Raw genomic sequence first — 22,731 nt, forward strand, 5'->3', positions numbered from 1 at the left:
TTTTGGAAAGAGAATGCCGAGGGTGGCTTTGTTTTAAAAAGGGAACTCACTTTTAGAAAATTTGGCTTATGAGCCTGAGATGATTTGAGAAATGAGATCTTTAAAGCCAAGGCTGAAAAGAGTTGAAACTTGATTCCAAAGTGAAATGATTTGAGAAAAAGTGAATTATGGCTTAAATGCCGATTTATGAATTTAATGATGTTGAACGGTGGAAGTGCTGTTTTGTTATGGGCCGGAAAGGCTGTGTATGATTATGAATATTGGCCGGTTCTGGATTGAACCGTGAGCCGGAATAGTTGTGTATGATATTGTTTTATGGCTGATTGCCGAATGAGTTGTGGGCCGTATGGCTGACTATGAATTATGAATTTAAGTCGGATGGCTGAGATGGATGTTGATCCATGGTTGGAACTGAATGAATATAAGCTTGAGATACCTGGGTAGTAGCAAGGGTTGTGGTTTGTCCCACTTGCTCCGGGTCAGAGACTGTGATACCTGGGTAGTAGCAAGGGTTGTGGTTCGTCTCACTTGCTCCAGGTTAGAGACTGTGACGCCTGGGTAGTAGCGGTAGTAGTGGTGATTCCACTCGCTCCAGGTTGAGCTGTTAAACACCCGCCTGGGTAGTAGCCGCAGTAGTGGTTATTCCACTGGCTCTGGGTTGAGCGGGTAGTAGCAATGGGGTTGTAGCTCAAACCTACTTGCTCCGCGAGGGGTGTTTCTGTCCATGGTTAGCTACCAGGACGTGTCGGGTTGGCTATATAACCGACAGATGATATCATCAGCCACTAGGGACAGGCATGCATCATATGCATCTATGTGACATTGTTTGGGTATGCATATTGTACTTGATTTGCCTATGTGATTAACTGCTAATTGTTCTACTTGCAATAACTGTTTGTTTGTGTTTTGATGAGCGGATAATTTGTACGCTTTTTGGCATTGTTTTTAGTATGATCTAGTTAGTTTTTAGTATATTTTTATTAGTTTTTAGTTAAAATTCACTTTTCTGGACTTTACTATGAGTTTGTGTGTTTTTCTGTGATTTCAGGTATTTTCTGGCTGAAATTGAGGGACCTGAGCAAAAATCTGATTCAGAGACTGAAAAGGACTGCAAATGCTGTTGGATTCTGACCTCCCTGCACTCGAAGTGGATTTTCTGGAGCTACAGAAGCCCAATTGGCGCGCTCTCAACGGCGTTGGAAAGTAGACATCCTGGGCTTTCCAGCAATATATGATAGTCCATACTTTGCCCAAGATTTGATGGCCCAAACCGGCGTTCAAAGTCACCTTCAGAATTCCCAGCGTTAAACGCCGGAACTGGCACCAAAGTGGGAGTTAAACGCCCAAACTGGCACAAAAGCTGGCGTTTAACTCCAAGAAGAGTCTCTACACGAAAATGCTTCAATGCTTAGCCCAAGCACACACCAAGTGGGCCCGGAAGTGGATTTTTATGTCATTTACTCATCTTTGTAATTCTTAAGCTACTAGTTCCCTATAAATAGGACCTTTTATTATTGTATTTTCATCTTGGTTCTTCTGGTTCCCTCTCTGGGACCGAAGCCAATGATCACTCTTGTTCTTATGTATTTTCAACGGTGGAGTTTCTACACACCATAGATTAAGGTGTGGAGCTCTGCTGTACCTCGAGTATTAATGCAATTACTATTGTTTTTCTATTCAATTCAGCTTGTTCTTGTTCCAAGATATCACTTGTTCTTCAACTTGATGAATGTGATGATCCGTGACACTCATCATCATTCTCACCTATGAACGTGTGACTGACAACCACCTCCGTTCTACCTTAGATTGGGTGAATATCTCTTGGATTCCTGATACACGATGCATGGTTGATCGCCTGACAACCGAGCGCTCGCCTGACAAACGAGCCAGCCATTCCGTGAGATCAGAGTCTTCGTGGTATAGGCAAGAACTGATGGCGGCATTCAAGAGAATCCGGAAGGTCTAACCTTGTCTGTGGTATTCTGAGTAGGATTCAATGATTGAATGACTGTGACGTGCTTCAAACTCCTGAGGGCGGGGCGTTAGTGACAGACGCAAAAGAATCACTGGATTCTATTCCGGCCCGATCGAGAACCGACAGCTGGATAGCCGTGCCGTGACAGGGTGCGTTGAACATTTCCACTGAGAGGATGGGAGGTAGCCACTGACAACGGTGAAACCCTTGCATAAGCTTGCCATGGAAAGGAGTAAGAAGGATTGGATGAAGACAGTAGGAAAGCAGAGAGACGGAAGGGACCAAGCATCTTCATACGCTTATCTGAAATTCCCACCAATGAATTACATAAGTATCTCTATCTTTATCTTTATGTTTTATTCATCATCCATTACCAATTGAGTCTGCCTGACTAAGATTTACAAGGTGACCATAGCTTGCTTCATACCAACAATCTCCGTGGGATCGACCCTTACTCGCGTAAGGTTTATTACATGGACGACCCAGTGCACTTGCTGGTTAGTTGTGCGAAGTTGTAGTGATCACAATTTCGCATACCATGTTTGCATCTGGAACTCTGTTGGAATGTGGTGGATTGGTTGTGGTTGGATTGTTTGGGCCTAGGGCCGTGGTTGAATGAGATGGACCGATGGTTGATTTCGGTTTTGTGATTCTGGTTTGGAATAAGACAAGAAAGGTTATTTTGGTTCAGTATAGATAAACCTTTTTGAAATGCTTTGATGTTTAGAGAATTGAACAGTTCCTCTTTCAGAAAAGATTTCTGACTTTACTTTATTTGTAAACTATTGTTTTTGAAAAGAGGCATAAGATGGTTATTAATCACTGGTACGGTTTATCTTCATGTATCCTATTACAGTAATTCCCAAAAACCCTCTACTGAGAACCCTTTCGAGGATGATGTTCTCACCCCTACATTTTTCCCCTTTCAGGATTTGGGCGCAGAAGTTATGAAGAGTTTAATTATTTGTTATTGAGATGCTCTATAGTGCTTTAGATTATTATTTTTGTACCCTCGCCTTTATCTTGATATATTCTGTGAGAGGGATAGGAATTGTACTGGATAATGTTTGTAATATATTTATATATATGTATGTATATATATATGGATGTGCTCTTTATGAGTTTCTGTAAGTTGTATGGTATGTATGGACGTACGTTGTATGGCGAAAGTGTTTTTGGGAATGGTATTGCGGTTTTAAAATTTTTTTTAAAACAGGCTCATATTTTATTATTAAATAGTATAAGCGTCGTCGTAATGTCCGAGCTATCAGAGTTGCGCAGCCGGAAGCGTGAGCTTTGGTAGTTAGGGTGTTACAGTGGACGCAATAGGCTGAGCAATAGCAAGCCTTTTCCATCATCTTCTCAGCAACAGACAGAGAATTCTAAACAAAACACTTCTAATTTAGCCAATCTAGTCTCTGATCTGTCAAAGGCCACTTTCAGTTTCATGAGTGAAACAAGATCCTCCATCAGAAATCTGGAGGCACAAGTGGGCCAGCTGAGTAAGAAAGTCATTGAAACTCCTCCCAGTATTCTCCCAAGCAATACAGAAGAGAATCCAAAAGGAGAGTGCAAGGCCATTGAGGTAATCAACATGGCCGAATGCACAAGGGAGGAAGAGGACGAAAATCCTAGTGAGAAAGACCTCCTGGGACGTCCCTCAAGCAAGAAGGAGTTTCCTATTAAGGATCCAAAGGAATCTGAGGCTCATATAGATACCATAGAGATTCCATTAAATCTTCTTCTACCATTCATGAGCTCTGAAGACTATTCTTCCTCTGAGGAGGATGAAGATGTGACTGGAGAGCAAGTTGCTCAATATCTAGGAGCTATCATGAAGCTGAATGCCAAGTTGTTTGGTAATGAGACTTGGGAAAGTGAACCTCCCTTGCTCATTAATGAACTAGATACCTGGATTCAGCAAATTTTACCTCAAAAGAGACAAGATCTTGACAAGTTCTTAATACCTTGTACCATAGGCACCATGACCTTTGAAAAAGCTCTATGTGATCTGGGATCAGGGATAAATCTTATGCCACTCTCTGTAATGGAGAAGCTGGAGATTATTGAGGTACAACCTGCCTTGTTCTCATTACAATTGGCAGACAAGTCATTGAGACAAGCTTATGGAATAGTAGAGGACGTGTTAGTAAAGGTTGAAGGCCTTTACATCCCTGCTGATTTCATAATCTTAGACACTAGGAAGGAAGAGGATGAATGCATCATCCTTGGAAGACCTTTCCTAGCTACAGCAGGAGCTGTGATAGATGTCAACAGAGGTGAATTTGTGATGCATTCGCATATTTGCCATTTTAACTAGTTAGTTTAGTTAGTTTTAGCTTAGGTTCATCCACTTTCTTTGAAATAAATGAGCAATTTTGTGAGTTTTCCTCCATGCATCCATGAACCAAGAATTAAGTGAAATTTGGCATAATTCATGCAAATAAATCAAGGAGTTTATATACAAGTTGATGTGAATGATTCCCTTGAAAATTATTGCATAAGATGGCAAAACTTTGAGGAAAGTTCTTTGGTTTATGTTAGGTGATGAAGCAAGAAGACAATGGAGCAAGAAAATATTGGAGAAAGGAAGAACAAGCAAGTTGGCAACTTGGAAATCAAGTTGGCAACTTGCTAGTGTGAGTCCAGCAGAGTTGGCAGCTTGACCTCCCCCTCTTCAAGGATGAATATCTTGAACCACAAGGATCCAATTGGCATGATTCCAATTGCGTTGAGAAGCTAACATCAAGAGCTTTCCAACGATATATAATAGTCCATAATGTGGCGAGGAATGGAAGCTCAAATCAGAGGGAAACTCAAGCCCCAAGAGCAAGGAAATGAAGCATTGCAAGTTGCCAACTTGAGCAGCAAGTTGGCAACGCCAGGCAGCCCTGGAGAAGCAAAGTTGGCGTTGTCAACTCTAGAACCACGTTGCCAACGCCACAACACAAGCAAGTTTGGCAGCCTTGGGAGCAAAGTTGGCGTTGCCAACTCTAGGAGCACGTTGCCAACGCCACACACAATCAAGCTTGGCCCTGGAAGAAAAGGAGCTGGCGTTGCCAACGCCAAGAACTATGGGCGTTATTCAAGGCAACGCCAAGCACAAGAATGAAGCCTTGAAGTGGAGCTCGAGGGCGTTGCCAACACCAAGAACTATGGGCGTTATTCAAGGCAACGCCAAGCAACTTTGGCACCATCCAAGTTGCCAACGCCAAGACATGGCACCAACCAAGTTGCCAACGCCAAGACATGGCACCAACCAAGTTACCAACGCCAAGACATGGCACCAACCAAGTTACCAACGCCAAGACATGGCACCAACCACGTTGCCAACGCTGAAATACAAAGGAGTGTTTGCCAAAAACGCTGGTGAGCTGGACAGCCTGACCTTACCTCCTTCAATGGAGTATATCTTGAGCTACAAAGCTCCAAATGAGGTGATTCCAACGGCATTTGAAAGTAGACATCCAGAGCTTTCCAACCATATATCATAGTATGGGATTGGCATTCATTTGAAGCTTCAAAAGTTGGCTTCATTTAGAGCTTCAGAATCTGAGCACGTTGGCAACGCTGGAAACAAGGGCGTGTTTACCAAAAACGTGTGCGATTTTGGCAGCCTGACCATGTCCACTTCAATGGAAGATATCTTGAGCTACAGAGATCCAAATTGAGTGCTTACAGTTGCGTTGGAAAGCTAACATTCAGAGCTTTCCAACCATATATGATAGTCTATGGTGGAGCACAAAATTGAAGCCAAACCAGAGTCATCTTTAGGCCCTAAAAACAAGAACATGAAGTAAAATTTAAGAAGGCTAGAGTTGAGCCTGGAGGGGGACACGAGCACGTTGCCAACGTGCATATTAGGGTGCGTGTTTTGCAACAACGCCAGCCCCAAGTCCCTGCCTTGGGAGAGTAAAGCACGAGCACGTTGCCAACTTGGAGGTGAAGGTGCGTTTTTGGCAACAACTTGGCAGCTTGACCTTACCTTCTTTGAGGAACCATAACTTGAGCTAGGAAAGTCCAATTGAGGTGATTCCAGTGGCATTAGAAAATAGACATCAAGAGCTTTCCAATGATGTATAATAGTCCATATTGAGGCTGAAGGTTGACACTCAAATTCTGGGCTACATTTAGCATGAAAATAGAGTCAAGAAGAGGAAAAGCAAGTTGTTGGCAACAACTTGGGCTAGCAACGCCCAAGTCTCATACTTCACTCCCAGGAAAATGTCTTGCACGTTGCCAACGTGCATTTGGCCTGGAGTTAGTGCCAATAACGCCAAGCCAATGGGCCAGAATCATGATGAATGAACCCTTCCTTTCCAAGCCTAGCAACACCTCCAATTGAGCCAAGAATTCAACAATGAGAAAGCCCACATTGCTAACCCAAATTGAAGATCTCTGAAGAGTTTTAGGAGTAGTATAAATAGAAGAGATTGATGTACTTGTAGGGGACTTTTACACTTTTTGACACTTAGAACTTTTTCATACTTTTTAGCACTTTTACTTAGCTTTTGCTAGTACTTCCGGGAGAATACCCGGAAAGCTCATTTTGGGTTTTTCTATTGGAACTTTTCTTCTTCATTTTTCAAGCTTTAAGCATTTCATTATTCTTCTTCTTCTTCCTTTACACTTAGTTTAATTTTTGTTTATGGCAATTATGGTTGAAATTGGAGCAATGACTCACTAAACCCCACTTTCATTAGGGGGAAGAGCTCTGCTTGTTGGAATGAATTAATGAACTCATCTTCTCCTTCTCAATTCTAGTGGTTGATCTAAAGAGGGAACTCTTGCTCTTCAAAGATTCAACCACCATCGAGAGAGGGGTTAATCTATATGAATTATGTGGTGAATTTGAGGAATGAGCCACATAATTCAGTTTAGAGTTCATCCTTTCATGATTTCTTTAATCAATACACCTTGGTTAGTATGTGAGATGTAACTCTCCTTGGTTGAGATTATGGGAATTGTGTGGCTGGATTAGATTTAAGCTTCATCTCTTCTCATGAACAATTAGATCACGAGAGTGGCAATTGGTTATGTTGAGAGAAATTGAATCACCAAGAGATTGGGATTCAATTACCCACTTGCCATGGATCTATACCCATGATTGAGAAGGACTTGACTAACATCAATTCAGGAAAACTTGCATCTCTGATCCCTAATGATCTTCTCCATCACTAATTCTTATTTTTTTTGCTTCTAGTTGTTTGATTACCCATCACCCAAGCCCCTTCTACATTCTGCCAATTTACTATTCTTGTCATTTACATTTTGTTCCTTTAATTCTTGCTATTTACTCTTATGTTCTTTAAATTTCTGCACCCTTTAATTCCTTGCCATTTATCTTTGATGTCATTTAAGCTTCTTGCACTTTAAGGTTACTTTCATTTTATTTCTATATTCATGTCCTTAAATTCCTTGCAATTTAAATTCCTGCACTTATGTTCAAAAGTCACAATGCTCATAAAAATCAAAATCATATTTGCTTGACTAAATTTACCATTTAATTAAAGTTGCTTAATCTACCAATCCTCGTGGGATCGACCTCACTCTAAGTGAGTTTTACTACTTGATACGACCCGGTATACTTGCCGGTTGTACGTGAAATCTCATTTTTACGTATCAAGTTTTTGGCGCCGTTGCCGGGGATTGGAAAAGATTGACAATGATTAAGTGAATGGTAGTTTAGATTAAGCATTTTTTTCTTTGTACAGTTCTTTTAATTTTTTGTTTTCTTTTTGACACTAAGTGTTTGTGTTATTGCCTCACTAAGAAATTCTTCTCTCTGACATGAATTTCAATTTTATTTGGTGTGGTGTGTTACAAAATTCAAATGGAGTTCAACTTATCTTGTGATCAAACAAATTTTCTGGGATATCACCCACCATCACCAATTGACTATTCTAATGGTGGTTGGGAATATCACCAAGAAAATACAAATTCTGAGCACTCCAATCCATGGAGATTTGCCTCAGAGACACAAGATGAGCAAGAGAATCATATGGGATACCAACCACCACCACAAAATGATTCATATCATTATCCTTATGGTGGATGGGAATATCAACAAGAAATGATGGATCATGAGCAATCAACCCAAATGGGATATGCCCCAAGGTCACATAATGATCAAGAAAGTTACATGGGGTATTTTCCACCACCACAAAATGATTCAAGTTACCATACTAATTGTGGTTGGGAAAATCAAGACCAAGGAATGATGGGGTTTGAGCAATCAAACCAAATGGGATGCTTCACAAGAACACAGAATGATTCATACTCCTATGAATGGGACAACTATCCAAATTGTGATTGGGAAGGACCAAACCAAGGAGAATTCAATGTTTCTTATCCCATTCATCATGAGCCAGCACCTCTTAATTATCCAACCTCACCTCCAAATTTTTCATATCAAAATTCTTCACCACTTGAGTATGCCTCAACACAAAGTTTCCTCCAAAATCCATACCATTCATCCATCAATCACACAACTTATTCCACACCCCTCAACACAACTTCGCCACAACACATTCACGTCACCAAAATTACTCTCAACCTTCATCTCTTGAATTAACAGATGAGGAATACCTTGAAGGCATTGAAATACAGAGAAAATTAGTGGAATTTTACACAAAATCCCCATCTTGGGAAGAAACCATCCTCGTGCAGATAAATGGGTCCTTAGAGCAAACAAAGAGGAACTTAGAACCATCAAACAGTACGGAGGAAGACAAATTTGTGGGTGAGGAAGTGGAAAAGCAAGATGAGGAAGCCTCTGTGACAAGAGAAATTTCAATGAAAAATGAGGTAGAGGTGGTTGAACCTGAAATTGCACTTGAGATGACAAGAGAACATGAAGACTCACAACTCTCACAAACTTCCCTGGACCAAAACGCCTCAACACTTGAAACCATGATTGAAAGGTATGAAGAGGAGATGAAGAAATGTTGGGAAGATCAACAAACCTCCTCCATGATAGAGCTATTAAAGCAAATGTTGGGTGCAAAGAAAGGAGTGGAGGAGCATGAACGTGAGGAAGTCATTCCAGAGAATTCACACTCAAGTGAAGCAGAAAATCACATGAAGGAAGGGCTCATGGAACCACCAATACAAAAGGCTTTTGATGAAAAGAAGACTCCAACAATCACACAACCACCAAGACTTGGATTCAAGGAAGTGAAGGCAATTAACAAAAGCACCAAGAAGAGGATTGTGACCAAGCTACCAAGGACAACATTCATGAAGAAAAAAGGGTCAACCACAAGCAATCCTCCCCATGATCCAGCAAGCAAGCTCAATCAAGCCATTAACAAAAGAAAGTTTGCTGAGGAGAGGCCAAGACAGGGGACACTAGCTGAATCTTCTCCCCCTTAAGGTCATTCCTATTAACAAACTGGAAGAAGAGGAAGAAAGTGAACAACATGTCAACCATAGGTATAATTTCTCTTCTCTGCTTTGTTTTCGTTCTTTGTTTTATTTAAATTCAATAAATTGGCATATGGTTACATTTTAAGTTTGGTGTTGCCTTGCAACAAATTGTTTTCAATCTTTTTGGATGATTGCATCAAATCAAAAATGAAAGTGACACACCAAGATTCTAAGTTTGGTGTGCCATTTATTTTCTATGCAATTTATTCAAGCAACACTACTTGTCTGCATAATCATAATGCCTCTGCAGTTTTAGTTTTCTCTTTTGATTTAATACTTTTGCATTCTACTTGCTTTAGTTATTTTTCTATCTTTAAACGCTTTCATTTAGTTTGCTTATTAACTGTTTTTGTTAATACATTACCAAGAGATCCTTATTCATGATAGATTCTTAGCTTGATGATTGTATTTAACATACAACAGTTTCATTTGCTTAGCTTTAATTCAAATAAATTGACATATGATTGCATTCTAAGTTTGGTGTTGCTATGCAACAAAATTTGTTTCTAATCTGTACTGGATACTTGCATTAATTCCAAGTGAAAGTGTCACACTAAGTTTGGTGTGCCACTTATCTTTTATGCAATGTATTGTGCTCACCTTCTTAAGTTTGCAATCAAAATGTCTCTGTCTCTTGTGCCTTAATTGTTATCTTTAATTTTGTTTGCTTGAAACACATGTGCTACTAATGTTTCATTGTGTAAGACATTCATGATCTATCTTAGCCCCATAGCCACGGTTCTAATTGTTGCTTGAGGACAAGCAATCATTCTAAGTTTGGTGTGGGAAGGGAAAGAAAAGGAGGAAAAGGACAACAATAGAGAAGATAAATTACAAGGTTGTAAAGTTCTTTTTTCTCTCATTTGTTTCCAGCACTTTAAATTGCATGATTGTCTTATTACCTTCTCTGTATACATGTGAGATATGAATGGGCATAGTTTGATTTCTAAATTGCAATATGCTGCTGTGGCATTATGACTACCAACTTGAGTTTTGTGAATTCAAAAGCAATAAAGCATCATGATCATAAACAAACAAGGAATTAAAGAAGAACTAAGCATGTGCATACAAGTATTGGAAGGCTAGTATGTTTGATTATTGCTCAAGTACATTAGATTTTATTTAATTGAAGTTTTCATCTAGGACATTTTGTGAAATCTTTTGAAAATTATGAAAACCTTGAAGAAGCAAATGCAATTAAGGCAAGAAAAGAAAAAGGGAAAGAATGAGAAAGCTGAAGGCTCTGAGTACCAATGACAATTTCATTGTTATGTACTTGTGGTGTTTATGTATCAAGTAAAATGCTTGAAAACAAAACACTTAGAAGTCAAGGCTAGGCTCAAGTGCAAAAGCACTCCCTCAAAGCTCAAGGTTCTGAGCATCAATGATTAGAGAGTCAAGAAAAGAAAAGAAAAAATGAGCCTAATGAAGTCCTCTAATTAAATGCTTGTGGTGCTTATGTATCAAGTGGTAATACTTGAAAACAAAGCATTTAGAATCGTAGCTTTGTTATTAACTCATGGGGCAAAGCACCCAAAAGGAGAAGCTAATAAGAAAAATCAAAAGCTTATTTCAAGGAAGAATTATAAGAAAAAGATTTCATAAAGTGAGCTAGATAGAAGCATCAATCATTAACATTTCTTTTGATTGTAGCATGCATAGAAAACTAGCTTGCCATGAACATTAACTTGCTATTCTTCTAACCTTGGATTGTCAATCTCTATTGCATGATTCTTTTCTTGCTTGAGGACAAGCAAGGTTTAAGTTTGGTGTTGTGATGCATTCGCATATTTGCCATTTTAACTAGTTAGTTTAGTTAGTTTTAGCTTAGGTTCATCCACTTTCTTTGAAATAAATGAGCAATTTTGTGAGTTTTCCTCCATGCATCCATGAACCAAGAATTAAGTGAAATTTGGCATAATTCATGCAAATAAATCAAGGAGTTTATATACAAGTTGATGTGAATGATTCCCTTGAAAATTATTGCATAAGATGGCAAAACTTTGAGGAAAGTTCTTTGGTTTATGTTAGGTGATGAAGCAAGAAGACAATGGAGCAAGAAAATATTGGAGAAAGGAAGAACAAGCAAGTTGGCAACTTGGAAATCAAGTTGGCAACTTGCTAGTGTGTGTCCAGCAGAGTTGGCAGCTTGACCTCCCCCTCTTCAAGGATGAATATCTTGAACCACAAGGATCCAATTGGCATGATTCCAATTGCGTTCAGAAGCTGACATCAAGAGCTTTCCAACGATATATAATAGTCCATAATGTGGCGAGGAATGGAAGCTCAAATCAGAGGGAAACTCAAGCCCCAAGAGCAAGGAAATGAAGCATTGCAAGTTGCCAACTTGAGCAGCAAGTTGGCAACGCCAGGCAGCCCTGGAGAAGCAAAGTTGGCGTTGCCAACTCTAGAACCACGTTGCCAACGCCACAACACAAGCAAGTTTGGCAGCCTTGGGAGCAAAGTTGGCGTTGCCAACTCTAGGAGCACGTTGCCAACGCCACACACAATCAAGCTTGGCCCTGGAAGAAAAGGAGCTGGCGTTGCCAACGCCAAGAACTATGGGCGTTATTCAAGGCAACGCCAAGCACAAGAATGAAGCCTTGAAGTGGAGCTCGAGGGCGTTGCCAACACCAAGAACTATGGGCGTTATTCAAGGCAACGCCAAGCAACTTTGGCACCATCCAAGTTGCCAACGCCAAGACATGGCACCAACCAAGTTGCCAACGCCAAGACATGGCACCAACCAAGTTACCAACGCCAAGACATGGCACCAACCAAGTTACCAACGCCAAGACATGGCACCAACCACGTTGCCAACGCTGAAATACAAAGGAGTGTTTGCCAAAAACGCTGGTGAGCTGGACAGCCTGACCTTACCTCCTTCAATGGAGTATATCTTGAGCTACAAAGCTCCAAATGAGGTGATTCCAACGGCATTTGAAAGTAGACATCCAGAGCTTTCCAACCATATATCATAGTATGGGATTGGCATTCATTTGAAGCTTCAAAAGTTGGCTTCATTTAGAGCTTCAGAATCTGAGCACGTTGGCAACGCTGGAAACAAGGGCGTGTTTACCAAAAACGTGTGCGATTTTGGCAGCCTGACCATGTCCACTTCAATGGAAGATATCTTGAGCTACAGAGATCCAAATTGAGTGCTTCCAGTTGCGTTGGAAAGCTAACATTCAGAGCTTTCCAACCATATATGATAGTCTATGGTGGAGCACAAAATTGAAGCCAAACCAGAGTCATCTTTAGGCCCTAAAAACAAGAACATGAAGTGAAATTTAAGAAGGCTAGAGTTGAGCCTGGAGGGGGGACACGAGCACGTTGCCAACGTGCATATTAGGGTGCGTGTTTTGCAACAACGCCAGCCCCAAGTCCCTGCCTTGGGAGAGTAAAGCACGAGCACGTTGCCAACTTGGAGGTGAAGGTGCGTTTTTGGCAACAACTTGGCAGCTTGACCTTACCTTCTTTGAGGAACCATAACTTGAGCTAGGAAAGTCCAATTGAGGTGATTCCAGTGGCATTAGAAAATAGACATCAAGAGCTTTCCAATGATGTATAATAGTCCATATTGAGACTGAAGGTTGACACTCAAATTCTGGGCTATATTTAGCATGAAAATAGAGTCAAGAAGAGGAAAAGCAAGTTGTTGGCAACAACTTGGGCTAGCAACGCCCAAGTCTCATACTTCACTCCCAGGAAAATGTCTTGCACGTTGCCAACGTGCATTTGGCCTGGAGTTAGTGCCAATAACGCCAAGCCAATGGGCCAGAATCATGATGAATGAACCCTTCCTTTCCAAGCCTAGCAACACCTCCAATTGAGCCAAGAATTCAACAATGAGAAAGCCCACATTGCTAACCCAAATTGAAGATCTCTGAAGAGTTTTAGGAGTAGTATAAATAGAAGAGATTGATGTACTTGTAGGGGACTTTTACACTTTTTGACACTTAGAACTTTTTCATACTTTTTAGCACTTTTACTTAGCTTTTGCTAGTACTTCCGGGAGAATACCCGGAAAGCTCATTTTGGGTTTTTCTATTGGAACTTTTCTTCTTCATTTTTCAAGCTTTAAGCATTTCATTATTCTTCTTCTTCTTCCTTTACACTTAGTTTAATTTTTGTTTATGGCAATTATGGTTGAAATTGGAGCAATGACTCACTAAACCCCACTTTCATTAGGGGAAGAGCTCTGCTTGTTGGAATGAATTAATGAACTCATCTTCTCCTTCTCAATTCTAGTGGTTGATCTAAAGAGGGAACTCTTGCTCTTCAAAGATTCAACCACCATCGAGAGAGGGGTTAATCTATATGAATTATGTGGTGAATTTGAGGAATGAGCCACATAATTCAGTTTAGAGTTCATCCTTTCATGATTTCTTTAATCAATACACCTTGGTTAGTATGTGAGATGTAACTCTCCTTGGTTGAGATTATGGGAATTGTGTGGCTGGATTAGATTTAAGCTTCATCTCTTCTCATGAACAATTAGATCACGAGAGTGGCAATTGGTTATGTTGAGAGAAATTGAATCACCAAGAGATTGGGATTCAATTACCCACTTGCCATGGATCTATACCCATGATTGAGAAGGACTTGACTAACATCAATTCAGGAAAACTTGCATCTCTGATCCCTAATGATCTTCTCCATCACTAATTCTTATTTTTTTTGCTTCTAGTTGTTTGATTACCCATCACCCAAGCCCCTTCTACATTCTGCCAATTTACTATTCTTGTCATTTACATTTTGTTCCTTTAATTCTTGCTATTTACTCTTATGTTCTTTAAATTTCTACACCCTTTAATTCCTTGCCATTTATCTTTGATGTCATTTAAGCTTCTTGCACTTTAAGGTTACTTTCATTTTATTTCTATATTCATGTCCTTAAATTCCTTGCAATTTAAATTCCTGCACTTATGTTCAAAAGTCACAATGCTCATAAAAATCAAAATCATATTTGCTTGACTAAATTTACCATTTAATTAAAGTTGCTTAATCTACCAATCCTCGTGGGATCGACCTCACTCTAAGTGAGTTTTACTACTTGATACGACCCGGTATACTTGCCGGTTGTACGTGAAATCTCATTTTTCCGTATCAATTAGTCCTTCAATTGAATGGGGACTACCTTGTGTTTAAGGCACATGGCCATCCCTTTGTGACAAAAGAGAGTAAGCATGAAGAGCTTCTCTCAGTTCAGAGTCAAGAAGAGCCCCCACAGTCAAACTCTAAGTTTGGTGTTGGGAGGCCACAACCAAACACTAAGTTTGGTATTAAGACCCCATATCCAAACTCTAAGTTTGGTGTTGGGACTATACAACATTGACCTGATCACCTTTGTGGCTCCATGAGAGCCCACTGTCAAGCTATTGACATTAAAGAAGCGCTTGTTGGGAGGCAACCCAATTTTATTTATCTAATTTTTATTTTATTTTATTTTATTTTTATTTTGTGTTTTATTAGGTACATGATCATGTGGAGTCACGAAAAAGAAATATAAAAATTAAAAACAGAATCAAAAAATAGCAAAAGAAAAATCACACCCTGGAGGAAGGACAGACTGGCGTTCAACGCCAGTAAGGAGCATCTGGCTGGCGTTCAACGCCAGAACAGAGCATGACTCTGGCGCTGAACGCCAGAAACAAGCAACATTCTGGCGTTTGAACGCCAGGAATGTGCCTTGAGAAAAGCTGGCGCTGAACGCCAGTAACAAGCATGGAACTGGCGTTCAACGCCAGAAACATGCTACATATGGGCGTTGAACGCCCAAAACATGCTTTACATGGGCGTTGAACGCCCAGAACATGCTTTACATGGGCGTTGAACGCTCAGAACATGCATCACCTTGGCGTTTAAACGCCAGAATGGTATACAAAGGCATTTTACATGCCTATTTGGTGCAGGGATGGAATTCCTTGACACCTCAGGATCTGTGGACCCCACAAGATCCCCACCTAACATATTCCCACCTTACCTCCTAATCCTATTTACACTCTCCCCCATATCACACTTCCCAAAACCCTTCACCAATCACCTCAATCTCTCTTCCCCATCACCTCTTCACCACTCACATCCATCCATTCTTCTTCATAAACCCCACCTACTTCCAAAATTCAAAAATCTTTCCCACCCAAACCCACCCTAAATGGCCGAACCTATCCTGTCCCCTTTCCCTATATAAACCCCTCTATTCCACTTCATTTTCACACAACACAACCCCCTCTTCTATATATTGGCCGAAACCCACACACCCCCTACTCCTCAATATTCTCTTCTTCTTCTTCTTCTTCTCTTCTTTCTTCTCTTGCTCGAGGGCGAGCAATATTTTAAGTTTGGTGTGGTAAAAGCATAAGCTTTTTGTTTTTCCATTACCATCAATGGCACCTAAGGCCGGAGAATCCTCTAGAAAAGGAAAAGGGAAGACAAAAGCTTCCACCTCCGAGTCATGGGAGATGGAAAGATTCATCTCCAAAAGCCATCAAGACCACTTCTATGATGTTGTGGCAAAGAAAAAGGTGATCCCTGAGGTCCCTTTCAAGCTCAAGAAAAATGAGTATCCAAAAATTCGACATGAGATCTGAAGAAGAGGTTGGGAAGTCCTAACCAACCCCATGCAACAAGTCGGAATCTTAATGGTTCAAGAGTTCTATGCCAATGCATGGATCACTAGGAACCATGATCAAAGTATGAACCCGAATCCAAAGAATTATCTCACAATGGTTCGGGGGAAATACTTAGATTTTAGTCCGGAGAATGTGAGTTTGGCGTTCCACTTGCCCATGATGCAAGAAGATGTACGCCCCTACACTAGAAGGGTCAACTTTAATCAAAGATTGGACCAAGTCCTTATGGACATATGTGTAGAAGGAGCTCAATGGAAGAGAGACTCCAAAGGCAAGCCAGTCCAACTAAGAAGACTGGACCTCAAGCCTGTGGCTAGAGGATGGTTGGAGTTCATTCAACGCTCCATCATTCCCACTAGCAACCGATCTGAAGTTACTGTGGATCGGGCCATCATGATTCATAGCATCATGATTGGAGAGGAAGTAGAAGTTCATGAAGTCATCTCCAATGAATTCTACAAAATAGCCGAAAAGCCCTCTACCATGGCAAGGCTAGCTTTTCTTCACCTTATTTGCCATCTATGTTACTCAGCTGGAGTTATCATAAAAGGAGACATCTCCATTGAAGAGGATAAGCCCATCACCAAGAAGAGGATGGAGCAAGCAAGAGAGACCCTCCACGGTTCTCAAGAGATGCATGAGGAAGCTCATCATCAAGAAATCCCTGAGATGCCTCAAGGGATGCACTTTCCTCCTAACAACTATTGGGAACAACTCAACACTTCCTTAGAAGATTTGAGCCACAATGTGGAACAATTAAGGGTGGAACATCATGAGCACTCCATCATTCTCCATGAAATAAGAGAAGATCAAAGAGCAATGAGGGAGGAGCAACAAAGGCAAGGAAGGGACATAGAAGAGCTTAAGGACATTGTTGGTCCTTCAAGAAGAAGACGCCACTAAGGTGGATTCATTCCTTATTCTTATTTCTTTCTGTTTTTCGGTTTCTATGTTATGTTTATCTATATTTTGTGTCTCTACTTCATGATCATTAGTATGTAGTAACCATGTCTTAAAGCTATGAATAAAATCCATTAATCCTTCACCTCTCTTAAATGAAATATGTTTTAATTCAAAAGAACAAGAAGTACATGAATTTCGAATTTATCCTTGAATTTAGTTTAATTATATTGATGTGGTGACAATACTTTTTGTTTTCTGAATAAATGATTGAACAGTGCATATGTCTTTTGATATTGTTGTTTATGAATGCTAAAATTGTTGGATCTTGAAAGAATGATGAACAAAGAGAAATGTTATTGATGATCTGAAAAATCATGAAATTGATTCTTGAAGCAAAAAAAAATGGCGAAAAAAAATAGAAATAAAAAGAAAAAGCAAGCAGAAAAAGCCAATAGCCCTTAAAACCAAAAGGCAAGGGTAAAAAGGATCCAAGGCTTTGAGCATCAATGGATAGGAGGGCCCAAGAAAATAAAATCCAGGCCTAAGCGGCTAAACCAAGCTGTCCCTAACCATGTGCTTGTGTCATGAAGGTCCAAGTGAAAAGCTTGAGACTGAGTGGTTAAAGTCGTTATCCAAAGTAGAAAGAGTGTGCTTAAGAGCTCTGGACACCACTAACTGGGGACTCTAGCAAAGCTGAGTCACAATCTGAAAAGGTTCACCCAGTTATGTGTCTGTGGCATTTATGTATCCGGTGGTAATACTGGAAAACAAAGTGCTTAAGGCCACGGCCAAGACTCATAAGTAACTGTGTTCAAGAATCAACATGCTTAACTAGAAAATTCAATAATACTATCCGAAATTCTAAATTCCTAGAGAAGCTAATCATTCTAAACTTCAAAGGAAAAAGTGAGATGCCAAAACTATTCAGAAGCAAAAAGCTACAAGTCCCGCTCATCCAATTAGAATTAATATTCATTGATATTTTGGAATTTATAGTATATTCTCTTCTTTTTATCCTAATTGACTTTCAATTGCTTGGGGACAAGCAACAATTTAAGTTTGGTGTTGTGATGAGCGGATAATTTATACGCTTTTTGGCATTGTTTTTAGGTAGTTTTTAGTAAGTTCAAGCTACTTTTAGGGATGTTTTCATTAGTTTTTATGTTAAATTCACATTTCTAGACTTTACTATGAGTTTGTGTGTTTTTCTGTAATTTCAGGTAATTTCTGGCTGAAATTGAGGGACTTGAGCAAAACTCTGAAAAAGGCTGACAAAAGGACTGCTGATGCTGTTAGATTCTAACCTCCCTGCACTCGAAATGGATTTTCTGGAGCTACAAAACTCCAAATGGCGCACTCTCAACGGCGTTGGAAAGTAGACATCCAGAGCTTTCCAGCAATATATAATAGTCTATACTTTATTCGGGAATTGATGACGTAAAGGGGCGCTCAACGCCAAGTACATGCTGCTGTCTGGAGTTAAACGCCAGAAACACGTCATAACCCGGAGTTGAACGCCAGAAACACGCTATAACTCGGCGTTCAACTCCAAGAAAAGCCTCAGCTCGTGGATAGATCAAGCTCAGCCCAAGCATACACCAAGTGGGCCCCGGAAGTGGATTTATGCATCAATTACTTACTCATGTAAACCCTAGTAGCTAGTCTAGTATATATAGGACATTTAACTATTGTATTAGTCGTCTTTTGACCACGTTTCATCTTTGGTCTCAGTTTTGTTTTATTCTTCATCTTAAGAGGCTATTGATCACGTTTGAGGGGGCTGGCCATTCGGCCATGCCTGAACCTTTCACTTATGTATTTTCAACGGTGGAGTTTCTGCACACCATAGATTAAGGGTGTGGAGCTCTGCTGTACCTCAAGTTTCAATACAATTACCATTACTTTCTATTCAATTCTCTTTTATTCTTATTCCAAGATATACGTTGCACTTCAACTTGATGAATGTGATGATCCGTGACACTCATCATCATTCTCACTTATGAACGCGCGTGACTGACAACCACTTCCGTTCTACTTTAGGCCGGGCGCATATCTCTTAGATTCCCCAACAGAATCTTCGTGGTATAAGCTAGATAGATGGCGGCATTCATGGGGATCCGGAAAGTCTAACCTTGTCTGTGGTATTCCGAGTAGGATCCCAGGAATCCGGAAAGTCTAACCTTGTCTGTGGTATTTCGAGTAGGATTCCAGTATTGAATGACTGTGACAAGCTTCAAACTCCTGAAGGCTGGGCATTAGTGACAGACGCAAAAGAATCAAGGGATTCTATTCCAACCTGATTGAGAGCCGACAGATGATTAGCCGTGCTGTGACAGAGCATTTGGACCATTTTCACTGAGAGGATGGGATGTAGCCATCAACAAGGGTGATGCCTCCAGACGATTAGCCATGCAGTGACAGCGCATAGGACCATTTTCCCGAGAGGATGAAAAGTAGCCATTGAAGACGGTGATGCCCTACATACAGCTTTCCATGGAAAGGAGTAAGAAGGATTGGATGAATGTAATAAGAAAGTAGAAATACAAGAGGAGCACAGCATCTCCATACGCCTATCTGAAATTCCCACCATTAATTTACATAAGTATTTCTATCCTATTTTATTTTCTGTTTATTATTAATTTTCAAACTCATCATAAATCAATTTAATCTGCCTAACTGAGATTTACAAGGTGACCATAGCTTGCTTCATACCAACAATCTCTGTGGGATCGACCCTTACTCACGTAAGGTATTACTTGGATGACCCAGTACACTTGCTGGTTAAGTTGAACGGAGTTGTGTCCACACATAGCAAAGAGCCATAATAATGATTCCATACAATAACAAAGAGTGCTACATTGATGTGATCACAATTTCGTCCACCATCTACTTTTGAGCTTATCTCCTCATGACTCCTCTCTTGTAGTGTGGTTCCGGACCTCAAAGTGATGGCATTGATTCCACCCTTGGGGTTGGGTAAAGGTTGAGAAGGGAGTGCACTGGAGCTTGAAGATTGATTGTTGGGGGTAGTTAATGATTCTATCCGGGAGACGAGAGCTTGTAAAGTAGAGTTCAGACCGTTTATGGTATAGTTAAGTGTGTTCTGAATGTCTTTTTGTCCTTGCGCAATAGAGTGAAGCAACTCGTCATTGGAAGAGGAAGGGGTAAGTAATTTGAGGGGTATGTTGTTGGTTGTGTTGCGATCGCTGGGCTTGGCTTTGGTGAGGTGCTCGGTAAGGCTGGTTTTGGTTCTGTTGATACCGGTTCTGCTGATTGCTGTTGTTGTTCCACCTCTGATTTCCACCATTGTATCTGCCTCCTTGGTTGTAGTTGTCCCTCCATCCTTGGTTGGAGTTACCTCTCCACCCTTGGTTGGAGTTATCTCTCCATCCCTGGTTAGAGTTGTCTTGCCAACCTTGATTGTAGTTCCCACGTTGGTTATAATTACCGCTTTGTTGATAGTATCCTTGATTCGGATAGTCATAGAAATTATGGATAGCTGCCAAGGTGTTGTCTTCTTGTTGGAGTTGCGGACATTCATCAGTATAATGAGTATAGCAGGCACATATTCTGCACACTCGCTGAGGAACTAGCTATTGACACTGTTGTTGTGGGGGAGGCTGAGGTTGTTGTTGATTCAGCTGTAGATGCTTTAGTATGTTGGTCATCTCTCCCAGTGTCTGTGTGAGAGCAACATTCTCACTACTAGGGAAAACCTCCGCAATAGCCTTGGGGTGATTGTTCCTCTGCCTTGCATTTCGGATAGACTCAACCAGATCGGCGATCAGTTGCCATGCTTCTGTCGCCGTCTTGTACTTCTTTAGAGAGCCATTACTCGCCGCATCTAATGTAGTCTTGTCTTGAGGCTTCATGCATTGTGTGAAATAGCTAATTAACACCAACTTGTCAATCTTGTGGTGGGGACATGATTCTAGGAGGTTATTGAAGCGCTCCCAATACTCATGAAGAGTCTCTGACTCGCCTTGGATAATACAGGAAATTTCTTTCCTCAGTCTATCTGTAACCTCTACTGGAAAGAACTTCTCTAGAAATTTCCTTCTGAGTAAATCCCAGTTTGTAACAACTATTTCAGGTTGAGTATAGAACCACTCCCTTAACTTTCCCTCAAGAGAAAACGGGAAGGCAGAAGCAAAATAGTAGTCTCATCTGCACCATGATGCCTAACAGTTGAGCAGGCTGTCTGGAAATCTCTGAGGTGCTTGATAGGCTCTTGAATAGCTAAGCCATGAAACTTAGGCAGTAGGTTGATTAGCGCAGTCTTCAGTTTAAAATCTGCAGCCAGATTTGGATGACGTGCTTAATATGGTTGTAGTGTGAAGCCTGGAGCCCCTTCTTCCTGGAGAGTAATCCTTTTGGGCTCTGCCATATTTCCTGCGCATAAATTAACAGAATTAGTAGAAGAGGAGCTTGTTTCTTCCTCAAATAGCGCTTCAGATTCGCCCTCAGATAAGACTGGTGAATTGGTAGTAACCATTTTACCGTCCTCAGAGGCTAATCGACGCCAAGCTCGCCTAATACATGAAATAGTTCTTTCGATTTCAGGATCAAATGCGACTAAGCTCGGATCAGGTAGTGAACGCGTCATTCAATGAAAGAAACATATGGCTCATGGTAATAAAAGAAAATAAAATATGCAAATATATAAATTTAAAAATATTTACACTAATAATTTAGCATACTGTTGCAACTATTTAGCATACTGTTGCAACTCCCAGCAACGGCGCCAAAAATTGACGGGCGGAAAATTGCCGATTAAGAATTTATAATAGAAATCACGTTGCAAGTACAGTTCTTAACCGATGAAAATTCCGCTTATCAATTTAGAAAGAGTTGTCACAAATTAAGAATAAAATATTGGGAATATAATTCGTAGGTCGTCTCCCAATGAGTTGCTAAGAGAGTGCTATTTATTGGTCAGGAGTTTTCTCAGAAATTGAAGAGTTGGAGAGTGGAAAAAATAAAATGATTATAAATTAAAGTAGTGGAAATTAAAGAGAGATTTCATGTAATTAAAATAAAAAGCCTTGACAAGGAGAAGATTGATCGGAAGTTCTATCCTTGTTGTTTCTTCCCAAGAGTAATAGTAAGAGGTTGTTGTTTTTACTTAGTTAACCTTTACCGAATAAAGGAAAGTCAAGTAATTGAGCTAACTTTGATTCACAAGTCCTAATCCTCTCCCTTGGAAAGGATTAGCATTAGTGACTAGAGAGCCAGCCAACAACTTCCAATTACAAGTTAACTCTTGAGTATTCCAACTCAAGGGTCTCCTATTAATCAATTCCAAAGTCAAGTTGAGAGCCTACTCCACTGACATGGATGCCATTTTTGCATACATGTAAAGGGAGTATAGAGAAGATATGGTAATTAAAATTGAATTGAGATAATTAAGCAAATAAAGAAATTAAATAGAAAAATACTCTTTGCATTAATAAATTCCAAAATCGAAGGTATCCATATGTAGCTCTGAACAAGATAAATGGGAAATAAAAGAGTAAGGGAATAAGAAAATAAACTATAATGATAGAGACTTCAACAGAGGTAGTAACTCTTCTCAATATCCAATCCAAAGCATAAAACTAGGAAATCTATGAATATGAAGAACCCTAGAGGAAGTGGTAAATTCTCTCCAAGATTCCCAAAACTAAAACTAAAACTAAGTGAATATGAATGTCTCCTGAGTCTCTGCTATTCCCTGGCTCTAGTCTGTGTTTCTGGGCCAAAAACTGGGTCCAAACTCAGCCCAAAATCGCCCCCAGCGAATTTTGCAGT

This window comes from Arachis stenosperma, chromosome 1, assembly GCF_014773155.1.
Source record: "Arachis stenosperma cultivar V10309 chromosome 1, arast.V10309.gnm1.PFL2, whole genome shotgun sequence".
NCBI lineage: Eukaryota > Viridiplantae > Streptophyta > Magnoliopsida > Fabales > Fabaceae > Arachis > Arachis stenosperma.